General features: G+C 46.4%; 1 protein-coding gene across 1 annotated transcript in view; it reads left to right on the forward strand.

Annotated features, from left to right (window-relative positions):
* Positions 1-231: 231 nt before the first annotated feature.
* The window catches only part of wscd2 (WSC domain containing 2), a 42284-nt gene continuing 29975 nt past the window's right edge, over positions 232-12540 (forward strand). Inside the window, exon 1 of the mRNA XM_030417755.1 lies at positions 232-840. The gene's annotated coding sequence lies outside the window, so the exon portion shown is untranslated. The remainder of the gene's footprint in view (positions 841-12540) is intronic.

Consider the following 12540-nt stretch of genomic DNA (forward strand, 5'->3'; position numbering starts at 1 on the left):
TGCTGTTACAGAGGGATGACTGCACATGTTTACTGTTTGTATTCATGTCTGATGAGGCGCTTCATGATGCAGTAATTATCATTATCACTTATATCATGGCTGCAGTGGAGCTCCTTTCATTACCACTTTGCATTTCCTTCCTGTCAGCAGCTGCTGATTAGACTCAGATTTTCTTATTAAAATCAACAGTCTTTGAGTGTTTGGACATCCAGCAGCCACACTGCCTGTCAGCAGCAGCAGCAGCAGCAGCAGTGTGGCCCCCGCAGCAGAGCGCACAGTTGCGGCAGGGCAGCACTGCGCCTCCCGGAGCTCTGCTGTGTCCCTTTAAGTACAGCAGGCAGTGCTGTTGGCCCGTGTGGCGGCGCAGGGCGCACGGTGCGGCGCTGCCTCTCCGCAGCGTCGAGCAGAAAAGCCTCCTTCTCTCTCACGTCGGACAGAAAACCGACAGGTCGACCCAAACGCCCGCATCACACATCCACCACCGCTGCTGCGAGCTGAGGGCGCTGAGAGGAGCTGCGGAGGAGGGAGGAGACGAAGAAGAAGAGGGGGGACTGCGTGATGTGGACCGGAGAGCCCGCAGGGACGCTGACATTAACGCCTCCAAAGACAGAAGTGCGTAGCGGTTTTATCCGCGCTGTAGATTATTGAACGGGCTAATCAGACTGATCAACTGCACAACAGCTGATCGGAGAGCACGCTGCTGCTGCTGCTGCTGCTGCCGCTGATCAGGTTTGGTTGAACGATCGGTTTGGAGATGAGACTGTGATGATCCACCATCCTCTGCTGACTTTCGTCCTGTGAAAACTGCAACATCAAACCGTCTGCTGGAGGCTTCTCGAGGTAAGCTGGGAGTCAAACACCTCCCCTACATCTGATCTGAGTCAGTCTGGTTGTATTTGTGCTGCAGGAGAAACTCACAAACCACAAACCCAGAAATCAGTTTTTTCCAGATTTTATCACAGTGTTTTTTTTTTTTACTGTTCTGGATCCAAAATTCAGAGTGTGGACCACCGGCTGCACGGAGTCTCATCTGTGTGAAGGCCATTTGTTTTTTCTTTTATAACACTCAGCCTCAGGTGATAAAAGTCTCCTCTGCAGCGAAATCCTGTTTATTTCTCGAAGTGATTTGCTCAGTGGTTAATGTTTCTCTGCAGTGTTTGCGTGCTGTGACAGATGTGGAAGGTGTCCCAGCAGCCAGCAGCTCTCTGCTCGGCACACTGTAATGTTCAGTGAGCAGTAAAAAAAAAAAAAAAAAAAAAAAAGATGCATTAGTGTGTAACCAGGTGGACGCCTGGTGGTCCACAGACTGAATCATCCCCCCTCCTCCTCCTCCTCCTCAAAGTGTGAAGTCATTAGAGCCGTCCTGCTAATTTTTAACCAGAGCTGCAAACCAGATCCAGAAGCTAAGCTGCATTTCCTCCACCTCATTTGCTTCTTTGAGTTCAGGGAAACTCATTTTGTAACTCCCAGATCGTTTATTTGTGATTTGGGTTGAACCAGGAGTCCAGATAATCTCAGAGTTGTTTGATTTTCTTCTTTCTGCTTAAATATCTTTGGGTTTTTAGAGAGAGATCCATCCTGATACCTGATCTTTATTTATCGCTTGACAGATGAACAGCTGATTATTTTGGCAGACAGATCTGTTGTTTTCTATTACCTGTGACATTTACTGCTTCAGTGCCATCACGAGACGACGATAACCACATTTTAAGGGATCGCTGCAAAAAAATCTGAATGTTTTAACTCCCCAATATCGCCTCCGTTACATAGAACCAATCCAGCACCAGCGTGTTAAAGTAAAATATACTGTATATATATTATAATTTTCTAGCAGCTGTGATGATGATGTGTACTGTAGCGTTGTGTTTGCAACCCTTTGAATCGTGAACATGGATTCTTTACAACGTCTTTTCTTTTATCTTGAGATGTAAGTTTGCTGTTTTGTGCTTAGAGGCAAAAAAAAAAACCAAACAGAAGCTTTCCGTTGATGGATATTTGGCGACTTGTGCTGTCAGAAGAATCTGTTGAGTTGCGCTGGATGCTGCTGGGGAGGAAAGCTGCACGCCACTGGAAACAACCGACATCTGGGATATATTTCAATATGAAGAACGACTGTGTTTTCTCTCTGGATAACCGGAGCAGCTCCGTTTGGAAAAGAATTAATGGTTATGGAATGATTTAGATGATTTTCGTAGGGGAGCGAACCAGACAGCTGAGGGGAGGCCCGGCTTTATTTGATAACTGGATCAGGATTGATTGCGGTCTGCGGGTCTCTGTGCACGCGGAGCCTCGCATGTCACCCTCAAGCAACAAACCCCCAGCGTGTCCAAGAACTCCTTGAACCATATCGGACTAATTGCAGATGTTTTTGGTGGATCAGTCATGTGAGAACTGTGAGAGTTTGGCTTTGTAGCGTGACGCGTTTCAGCTCAACTGAAGTCGGTTGTTTTATTTGTCTTTTGCGAATCAGAGTTCATGGAAACAGATTTGCTGATAAACTCGGACGTAGCGAACGCTCAGCTCTCATGACTGATCAGCTGTTTCTGCCGTCTGCATTACAATCATTGTATTTCTTTGTCTTCTTGGAGAGCATGCGACACGGCCGGTGCACGCAAGACCAATTATAACTTGCTCCATCGACAGTAAACCCTGAAGGCCTCTCTCCAGTTTGTCTTGCCTCTCGTTTGTTTACTTCAGTAGCCACGTAGCATTCATCCTCCTCTGACAAAAGTAGCCCGGTTAATTCGTTCAAAACTGTTCATGGAAAGGCATTTTGATTTTTTGCGAACTTTCAAAAGTTTGCTTAAAATTCACTTGACATTTTATGGAAACATGGCGACTGACAGGTGGATTGTGCAGCGCTACTGGAAAGTAGCACGCTCCTGTTTCAGTTATTGGTGTGAGGTGTCTGGAGGACAACACATTCTGAGTTAGATTCAATCATGACTGACCCACTTAGTTTGAATTCAATCATGACCAATTGATTTTCATTGTGTGAATAGAAGTCCAGGAGGTAGCTTCCAACTGTAAGGGGTCAAAGGTAACAGATGATTAAGTGCTTAGCTAAGCTTGACCTGCATGCCAAATGATATGAGATGACTAGGCACAGATCAAACTCCTTTTTCTTCTGTTAAGTAATTTGGCCAGGGAACCAATCAGAAGAAGTGGGTGACTTTGAGCAGTGACTCTTAAAAAAGGCCCTGACAGAAGGAACAGGGGGTGGCATTTGGAAAATCTCGTAAGAGCAGAGATTTTGATGGAGCAGAGGACAAACATTTTGGCATTGTTTTGTCCACAGATTTGATAAATATCAGAATGCGGCCGCTTCTGATCCCGGACTCAAGGCATTAGATTTTGTTTAAATAAAGATCGCTCTATTTTCCACCCGGCCTTGCCTCCGCAGTCTCCTTTATTATCGAACTACACGTCGACACCTTTGAAGAGGGAAGCCCAGAAACATCAGGTGCATTGACTAAAATGCTCGCAGTTACAAATGCCAAAGGAAGGATTTTTGACTCTGGTATCGTAATCCGAACAACACAAGTTCAAGCCTGGGTTGTATCCTCGACAAATTCACGTACATGAACATGTCAACACGCTCTCTGAGTGTGTTTTTCACCATTTTCTTTCATTTTATTTAAAGAGATGTATGCAGAACAGAAGCAGAACAATCGCTCGTGAAAATAAACGATACAATATTCATTCTTCAGTGTGCAAGTTTATCACTGCCTGTAACTCCTTATGTTGAAATGTATGATATGATACAAATCATCCTCCTCCTCGCGCCCTCTCATTGTTTCCGATTGACCTCCATGTACCGGTCGATCGATGTATTGAACCAGCGGCTCGGTGCGAAGTGTTAAAATAGGAGAAGAACGGCGGTAATGGTTGTTAAGATTGATCACGGCGTTGTTAAAATCAATTCATGAACGGCACTAATTCCTCACACTGCTGCTGCTGCTGCTGCTGCTGATTCAGCACTGAAAGGCATGACAGTAAATAAAAAAAAAAAAAAGAAAAAAAAAGAACCCGGAGCGTGACAAACCTTTTGTTATGACAGCGGGAGCACTCAGTTCTGAATCTAGAGCGAGCAGAACTGATCGATACCCTGAACAGAACTGTACACTCAAAATATAATCACAGCCCCGCCGTCCTCCACCCCCCCCCCCCCCCCCCCCCCCCCGCTCGGATTCACCCCTCTGGCGATGAGAGTTTACATCACGTCAGGCTGCATGTGGCGGAAGAGAAAAAGCCGCGGACGCTCGTTTAAAGAATAAAACTCACACAGATTGTTATTGTTGCGAACAGCGGCTGAGCTCGGTTCTCCCCCCCGAGGCCGAAGCCAACAGACGTCAGAGAACTATGGCAACAACTGAAATTCATGTTGGTACACTGGAGGGTGACAGGGCGCTGCTCCCCGCCGCTGCTGTTGATTCAGGGAATTATCAGCTAATCAGAGTCGCGGCGTTTTGCCCCTCTGGAATTCAAATGAAGCACCAGCCGTTATGATTGCACCGTCAGGAGTGAATCCTCGAAGAGAGAGAAAAAGAGAGAGAGAGAGAGGGTTTCTTTGTGAAAGCTGGTGTTGAGTTTTCTTCCCCACGCAGCCGCAGAGGAGAAACTCGAAAGTGGCTCAGATATGAAGTCCTTTGTGCAGCGACCGGGCGGCCGGCCGGCAGCAGAACGAGAAGGCTTTGAATTCCTCCGGGGCTTATCTCTTCATCCCCATGGCGACCTCTCAGGGACGTGCCGTGGATCAAATCCAGTGGCCGGCCGGAGGAACTGACGGGAATTACAGCGTGCATGCTTGTGTGAGACATAAGAGTTGAATAACAACGGCGTGGCGTGTAGGCCCGCTGGTGAACCTGCGCCTGAAATATCAGCAGCGAGACCGGAAGTCAAGATCCTCATTAGAGCTCCTACAGAAATAGCCTGGCGTTAAGTACCGCGCTGTCATCGTAAGTGACGTGCTGAAAGTTTCAGGCTGTTCACAGGATCCGATGCTCCAGCGCAGAGTGTTTGTTTTCACGCCAAGTAGCTCCAAATTCTGTAGGTGGGGTTTGAAAACCCAATTTGTTATCTGTCGGACTAGCTTCTCTTCCTTTTTCCTGAAAACAGGGGAAGAAGATTCAGTTAAACCGCGTTCCAGTCCCACGGCTCCGAGGAGTGGGCCGGCCTCTCTTCACGTAAATCACAGCCAGATTTTCAGCTTATAGGAGGATTATTCCCAACACCGGACCTCGTCCGTAAGACGTGTCCAGATAATCACTGCCGAGACAGGTGGCGAGGAAAAATCGCCGGACGAAGCTGGGAAACTGAAAAACAAGAGGCTCTGTGGAAGCCGGTCGTTTGTTTGTGTTAGCGGACTCCATTACTGAGCTGATGTAAGCGACTGTGGCTGGAGAGGGTGCATAAAGAAATCAGGCCGCATTAAACAACTCGAACGAATCACGATGAGATCGGGAAGGTTTCCTTCATCTCACGTCGCGTTGCAATCCGCTCACACACGGCGAATAAAAACGTGATTAATAGAAGTGCACGTGTATTCCTGCAGATTGTCACACAGAGCCACTTTAAGTCTGTTGGTCGTGCTTCTTCTTCAGGTCTGCCACTCGACTCAAACCAATAAACAAAGAGAAAAAAGGAATATCGTACTCAACCCTCCTGTTGTGTTCGTTTGACAGGAGGAGCAAAAAGATTTGACCCGCTTCACGTCTGATCGTTCAAAAAGTCACCCGAAACCGAAAGATCTTAATCAACTCTAAACTGCTGGTGCCGTGTGTGTTTTTTTTGATTTATTGTTCTTGGGTTTTTCGCATCCTAATGAGCATTATTAAAATAACTCGTCAGACTGCTCACATGCTGTTTTATTAACGACGGTAGAAAAAAAGCTAAGTAGCCAATTATATTTTTGAACTCAGACCTGCTGGTGAGGCTTTTCTCTCAGACGGAGACAGACGCCCTGCTGAGGATGAGGATGTTGTTTAATCCAACCAAAGCTAATATGAGATGGTGTGATATTGTGTGTGTGTGTGTGTGTGTGTGTGTGTGTGTGTGTGTGTGTGTGTGTGTTGCATCTCCTAACTTGCCGGAATGCAAATGTGAGGTCGTGCCGAGGGTGTTTTTTTTTTTTTTTTTTCTTCGACACAAGGAGACTAAAACTAATTAGCAGAGTCGTCAGATAAGATAATTATTGCATCGTTTTTTAATTGGGTGAGAAGACGGTAAGTGTTACAGTGCACATGATATGTGGCTATCTGATGTCTTAAATCTGTGTTTTCTCCTGACTTTTTCTCCCCCCCCCGTCTGTGTCTTATATCGGGGGTAATCAGATCACGGACTACATTTAAGACATAAGGCTCTCATACCTCACTGAAATTAAAGATATATATTAACGACACGTTTAGTAAAATGTCAACTAGACTTTTGTTATGTATTTTCTTGAGTTGCGTGCTTTGATTATTCCAAATGTTTCCAACAATTATACTCGAATCCACAAGTCTAGCAGCCCTCACTCACTCTGGTTCTCTCTCTTTTCTCTCCTCTACGTAACGTTACGGTCATTAAACGTAACGTACATTTCCCGTCTCAAGCTCAGCAGTCGACAGTACAGAACAAAAACATCCGACAACGGAGGTCACCTCTGCAGGTCGCTGCTGCTGCAGTCAGGTTGATGAAGAGGATTGAGCAGTGGCGTGCGCAGACTTTTTGAAGGGCAGGGGCGAAAAGAAGGGCAATTTAGCGTGCGTTTTGGCTCCCAAGAGGGCACTTTAGCGCGTGTTTTGGCTCCCAAGAGGGCACTTTAGCGCGTGTTTTGGCTCCCAAGAGGGCAGTTTATCATGTTCTAACCAGCCAAGGGGGCAGTTTAGTGTGTTTTGCCAACACAGAGGGCACTTTGGCACGCTTTTTTGGCTCTCAGGAGGGCACTTTAGCGTGCATTTTGGCTCTCAGGAGGGCACTTTAGCGCGCAACTGCCCCCCCTGCCCCCCCCCTTGTGCACATCACTGGGATTGAGTATAAAAACCACTTTTCGATCCCAAAAGTTAAAAAGTAATCTCTTGGCTCTCCTCCCGTCAGTAAATGTCTTCCTGTCAGAGCAGAGTCGGGTGTTTGTTCCTCCAGTAAGTCCAACTCTGCTTTCGACTAATAGGCTAGCTTGGAGCAGCTGTCAAATATCTTTGGCTTAGTTTTGATGGAGAGCTTTTGAGCCGCGGAGGTCGAATATTGTATGTTTAAACCTGAGAGGAAGATAAGGCAGTCATATTTCATCTTTGGCTGAATCTTGATCGCTTTGCTTGCATGAAACTTCAGTCATCGTTGATTCATTAATCATTAAATAATCTATTTGTTAACACGTAAACAAACCGCATCGTCTTTATTTCTGAACTAAAGCAATTCATTGAAAAAAAACCTGTATTTTTTTTCCAAGAGTTTCTCCCCAAACGCCGATTATCACAACTCAACACAGAGTTTTCCGGTGGTTTCAGATGTGGCATCAGCTCTGGCTCCCTTCAGTCTGACCCGAAGTGTCTGTTTGCCCTCCTGACTCACGGCCGTGTAAAAAGGTCCAACACTAACAGCTCGGGGGAGACGGAAGGCTTGACATGGTGTGTGTGTGTGTGTGTGTGAGGGGAGGAAAACTGAAGAGAGAGAAACTGGGAAAATGAAACAGAAAGACGAGGGAGCCGGCGATAAGGAGAGAACAGGGGATATAAGAGTCACATTCTCCGTGGTCCGCGGCCGACCTTGAGACGGTGCCAGTGTTTGAGATTAGCACATCGCCACTGTAATCGCTCACCTCGAGTAGCAGACCCCCTTGTCCTGTTTTCAACCCGATCCCTGCCTCACAGAAAGGCCTCTGTCGGAGTTGAAGTGCAGGTCTCTGTTTTTCTAAAGCTGCTGCGTTTACAGAGGTCCAACCCGGCAACAGCCGAGCCTTTAAATAGAGAAATATAGTTTACCGACTCCACTTTTAGGGAGCTGGAGGATAAAATGGTCTGAGTGCTGCCTGTGTGTCGACTCCCGAGAGGCATTTATCTCTGCTGCCTCCGTCTAAAGCACCATTCATACGCCTACGTGACGCTGAATAACGATGGAATAAATACGAGAAGTCATGATCAGTTTTCCGCTGATTATAATGACAACAGCAAACATATGAAGAAGTGTTTCGTAAGCCCTGTTAGGGTTCCATCAGATGGATATTAGTTCCACATTAGCACAAAGTCTTGCGGTGTTTTCTCAGCTTCGAGAGCATCACTTGAAGCCGTGTTGGTGGATCTGTGAAAACACATCCGTGCACACCCAGACGACGCTGTGAAGAATTAAGACAGGCGTCAGGAGAATTTCTGATCAGCCCTGTCGTAACTGTGCTCCGGTACGGCACCAGGAGCCCCGACAGCAGCACGATAAAGAAATCAGAAGGAAGCGGCGGCGGTGGCGGTGGCGGCGTCCCCTCTGGGCCCGTCAGACGGCGCAATCAGTGTCAGCAGCCGCATCAGATCCCCTTTCAAACACGCTGGGCCCTAATTGGGTTCTCACACTTGCTCGAGACATTCGTCAGGTCGCTGTGAAATGAACTCGCCGGGAAAATCAAGACGCGCATCCCTCTGTTCTTACCACAACCGGCCACAGGAGCTTTTTTATCAATAAACTACTTTTGCTTATTTCCGGAAATTTCAGGAAATAGCATCAAAAATCCTCATGATAGCTCTGCGCTCGGTTCTTGTGTCTGCTGGGACTTTCTGCTGAAAGATGTGCAACAGTTGCCGAGCCGGCGCTATTTATACACTCTTAAAGTCAGAGCTTATTATTTTTACACTCAGCCTTTACATGTTCTTCTATTAATTTCCAGCAGCAAGCTGGATGAGCGCCTAAGTCTATCCCCTTATCAGCTACTTTTCTGAAGCTGGCGGTAAGCAGAGCACACACACACACACACACACACACACGAGCGCGCGCGAGCTCCTCTTGCGGCGGCGTTAATATTCTCCATCTGTCAGTGGAGCTGCCCAGGTTTGGCCGCGACGTTAGGAACTATCACATGCAGTAAATGAAGCACGCCTGGTCAGCCACGAGCCCGTCGCCACGCCTCGTCAACCCTCATCACCTCCGCTCGCTCGGTGACGGTGCAGATGTCTTTCCCAGGTTGCTTCGGGGGCCGGGATGACTCAGTTTGAGCGCCGCGCTCAGCGCTTCACTGACTCCCGGTTCAGCCCCCCCGTCTCTCTCTTCAGTCAACCGCGGCAACTTAAACACGATCTGTCTGAACTGTTGAGGCAAAAACACAGACTGCAGTATTTCTCCACGAAAGAAAACCCTGAGAGGCTGCTGAGGATCCGTTCTTTCTGTAGAGGAGCAGAAACTGGACATTTCAAGCATTGTTGTGTTGCTTTTTCTGCTCGTTTGTGTCATAATTTGGGTTTTCAGTTTAGGTTTTTCCTGTTTTATTTTGTAGATTCATCCTCATGTGTCACGTTTTACTTTTCACTTCCTGTCTTTGTGTTTTTCCCTGTCTTTTCTTTTAGTTTCTTGTGTCCTCTCTCTTTTTTTGTTGCCTGTTTTGTATCCGGCCTTTCTGATTAATGGAATGCAGCTTCTGATCAGTAAAGTTTTTTGTTTTTCCTGCCTGTCATGTTTCTGGATCCTGTGGTGTAAAACCTGACAGTTTGTTTTAGTGCTCAGGTGTTACGACTGAGTGTCACAGCAGAAGGAACTAAACTCTTATTTCCATTTCTTTGTGATCTATAAACCAGATCATTTCAGTTCTGTCTAAAGAAAAAAAAAAATCTGTTTGTGGCATTCGCAGCGCTGGAGACGTCTGCAGACTTTCCATAAAAACTGTCCCAGATACTTTGGAAAATTCACGGAGGTCGCAGAGAAGTTTTTCTTTGGAACTTCTTTCTAACCAGAGAAAGAGTCTCTTTAAGTTTCAGAGGGAGAAATTCAAAATCTGGGCAAATAAGAAGTATATTCATGGCAAGACGCCACTGGAAGGACGAGGAAAATCTGTTTTTTTGCTGCACGAGTGATAAAAACGCATCCATACTGGACTCAATCATTCGTTTAGTAAAACACTTGAGCCTCTTATTGTCCCCTTGACTTGTTGACTTCAGAGATTTCTGTATCTCAGCCTCTTGCGTCCTTTTATTGCTTCAGAGATGTTTTCCATGTTGCATCAGAGCAACAGTGAAACGCTGCCGCCTGCTCGTCATGTTTTATTCATCCTGCTGCAGAACGCCTCGCTCCCGTCCTCCGAGCCCACAACGAGGCGGCTGTCAGAAATTCTGACTCCCCGGATACTTGAACCCATTTCTACATCTACAAACACACAAACATGCAGACACACAACGCTGCTCTCCTGTGTGCACACATCCATGTCACCTCCGTGCCCTTGCAGAAGTGACCCTTTCTCAATTTCCTTCTGATTTCTGGGTCATGTGGAAACTGAGAACAGCAGCGTTAACACTGTCAGGTAACCATCAGCAGCTCAGGAGTGAGTACACCATCAACACAGGCGCTCTCAGTGTCGGCTTTTTCTAGATTTTGTCCTTTTTTTTACAGTAAGTCCGACACATTCTGCTACCTTCAAATACTTTATACCTCTAAAACTAGTCAATAAACCACAAAAAGTGATAAAAATATTGAATTTGTGTCATAAAGAAATTAAAAAATCATGAAACATGTCGTCCAAAACTATTCCGAATGTAGAAACACCAAACCAAACACTGTTTATTAACACTCCAGGAGACATTGTTTGATTTAACAAATATGCTCATTTCTGAAGGTTTTTTGATACTTTCATCTGCCAGTTCTCCCGTGCCTGCATGATTTATTTCTCCAGAATGTCGTAAAATACTTCCAATGATTACTTGCTTCTCAGAAGATCGATTTAAAACAACAAGATTACGCAATCAGCGATCTCCCACGGCCAGTTCTGGGGGAGGGGGGGCCGCCCACAGGAGGTCCGTTTTCACAGGCTTTAAAAAAAAAAAAGAAAATAACTGTGGTATTTTAAAAAAAAACAAGAAGGCATGAAGGGAACAAGTTAAGGACCTCAAATCGAGTCAGGGCAGTTTTATTTATATTGCCCCAAAAGTTTGCCTCAGTGGGTTTTATGATCCGTCTTTAGAGACTCGAAAGACTCCCACAACAAACTCTTGAAGCGAGGAAAAAACAAAAATGGAAAAAACATCACGTACACCACTGAGGAGGGATCCTCTCCCAAGACGGACTCACATGCAGCCGATGTCACGTAGACACACAACAGGCCAACAAAATCAACGAGTAAACAGATAACAAAGAGGAAACTATCAGATATGAGAACCATCCGTCATCCGGCGACTTAAATACGTACAATCAGCATCTTTAGCAGCAGCTCAGACTCCAACGTGCTGACTCACTCGCTGATTTGTCATTCCATACAGATCTGATGGGACCAGCAGGACGGACATCATCATCAACAACAACAACAGTTGACTATAAATAGGACACGTGAGCAACAAGGCCTCTAATGATGTTCATGTTTAATTGGACAGGGTATGTTGACAGCAGGCCTCTGGTGCTGCCCGACCTTTACAGGCAGATTTGCGTGATGCTGATGAAGCCCACGGTTCAGTTCACATTTTGCAAGGCATGCTTACACACACACACACACACACACACACACACTCACACCTCATACTCCTCAGATGGGTGCACTCAGACCGCTGCACCCAGCTCGCCGGCCTGCGTGATCGTGCATTGTGTTGCACAGCTCATCAAAAAACAGCTAAATGGCTTGTGTAGCAACAAAAACGGCGGGAGCGACAGACGAGCCGCCTGCTCTCGTGCCGTTCTTTCGGTCTCTTTATTAACAGACAATAAAGTAGAGACGTGGCGGCCTGTGATGGCGCTCGGTTGCACTCCAGATGATATCTGTATCACCTACTTCCTTCCAACTTCTCGCTTCGGTCGGTGTTAATTTCCACTCGACGAGCATGGGCGTCAGATACTTTCGCTTGTGTACTCTCGCTGTGTAGGAGGTGAAGGAAGTATAGACGGCGTACTAATAGCGAGACAGTGTTTGACAGGTTTAGGTTGCAGCAGTGTGGGAGCAGAGCAAAAAAATGTAGAAAGAAAAGAAACTGCTGCTGTTCCTGTGGTTGATTTCTCCTCATAAAGCTGTCAGCTAAAATTGCAGCGTGGTGAGCAAAGAGGCTCAAAATGTTTGTTATATCTGCAGTTTTACAGTTTTCACCACACATTAATCATCCGGGGAAGAACCAAACGTCCTCTTCACATGTGCACTCACCATTCAATTTGCATTCTTTCCCCTGTTTTTGTGATTAGCGCCATTATAACTTTGAGTTGGCCTCTAGAATGGCGCCCAGTGGAGAGCATACCTCCGCCAATGCCCCTGGATCCGTCTCCTTTTTTTCTTCCCCCCGATCTGCACCAGAAGTTAATGGGACCTGTTACCGGGCCCAGACCCGTCCTCCATCCAAGTCTTGAGGAAATCTGTCCAGTAGTTTTTGTGTAATCCTGCTCACAAACCAACCAACC

This window comes from Sparus aurata, chromosome 5 (assembly GCF_900880675.1).
Source record: "Sparus aurata chromosome 5, fSpaAur1.1, whole genome shotgun sequence".
Taxonomy (NCBI): Eukaryota; Metazoa; Chordata; class Actinopteri; order Spariformes; family Sparidae; genus Sparus; species Sparus aurata.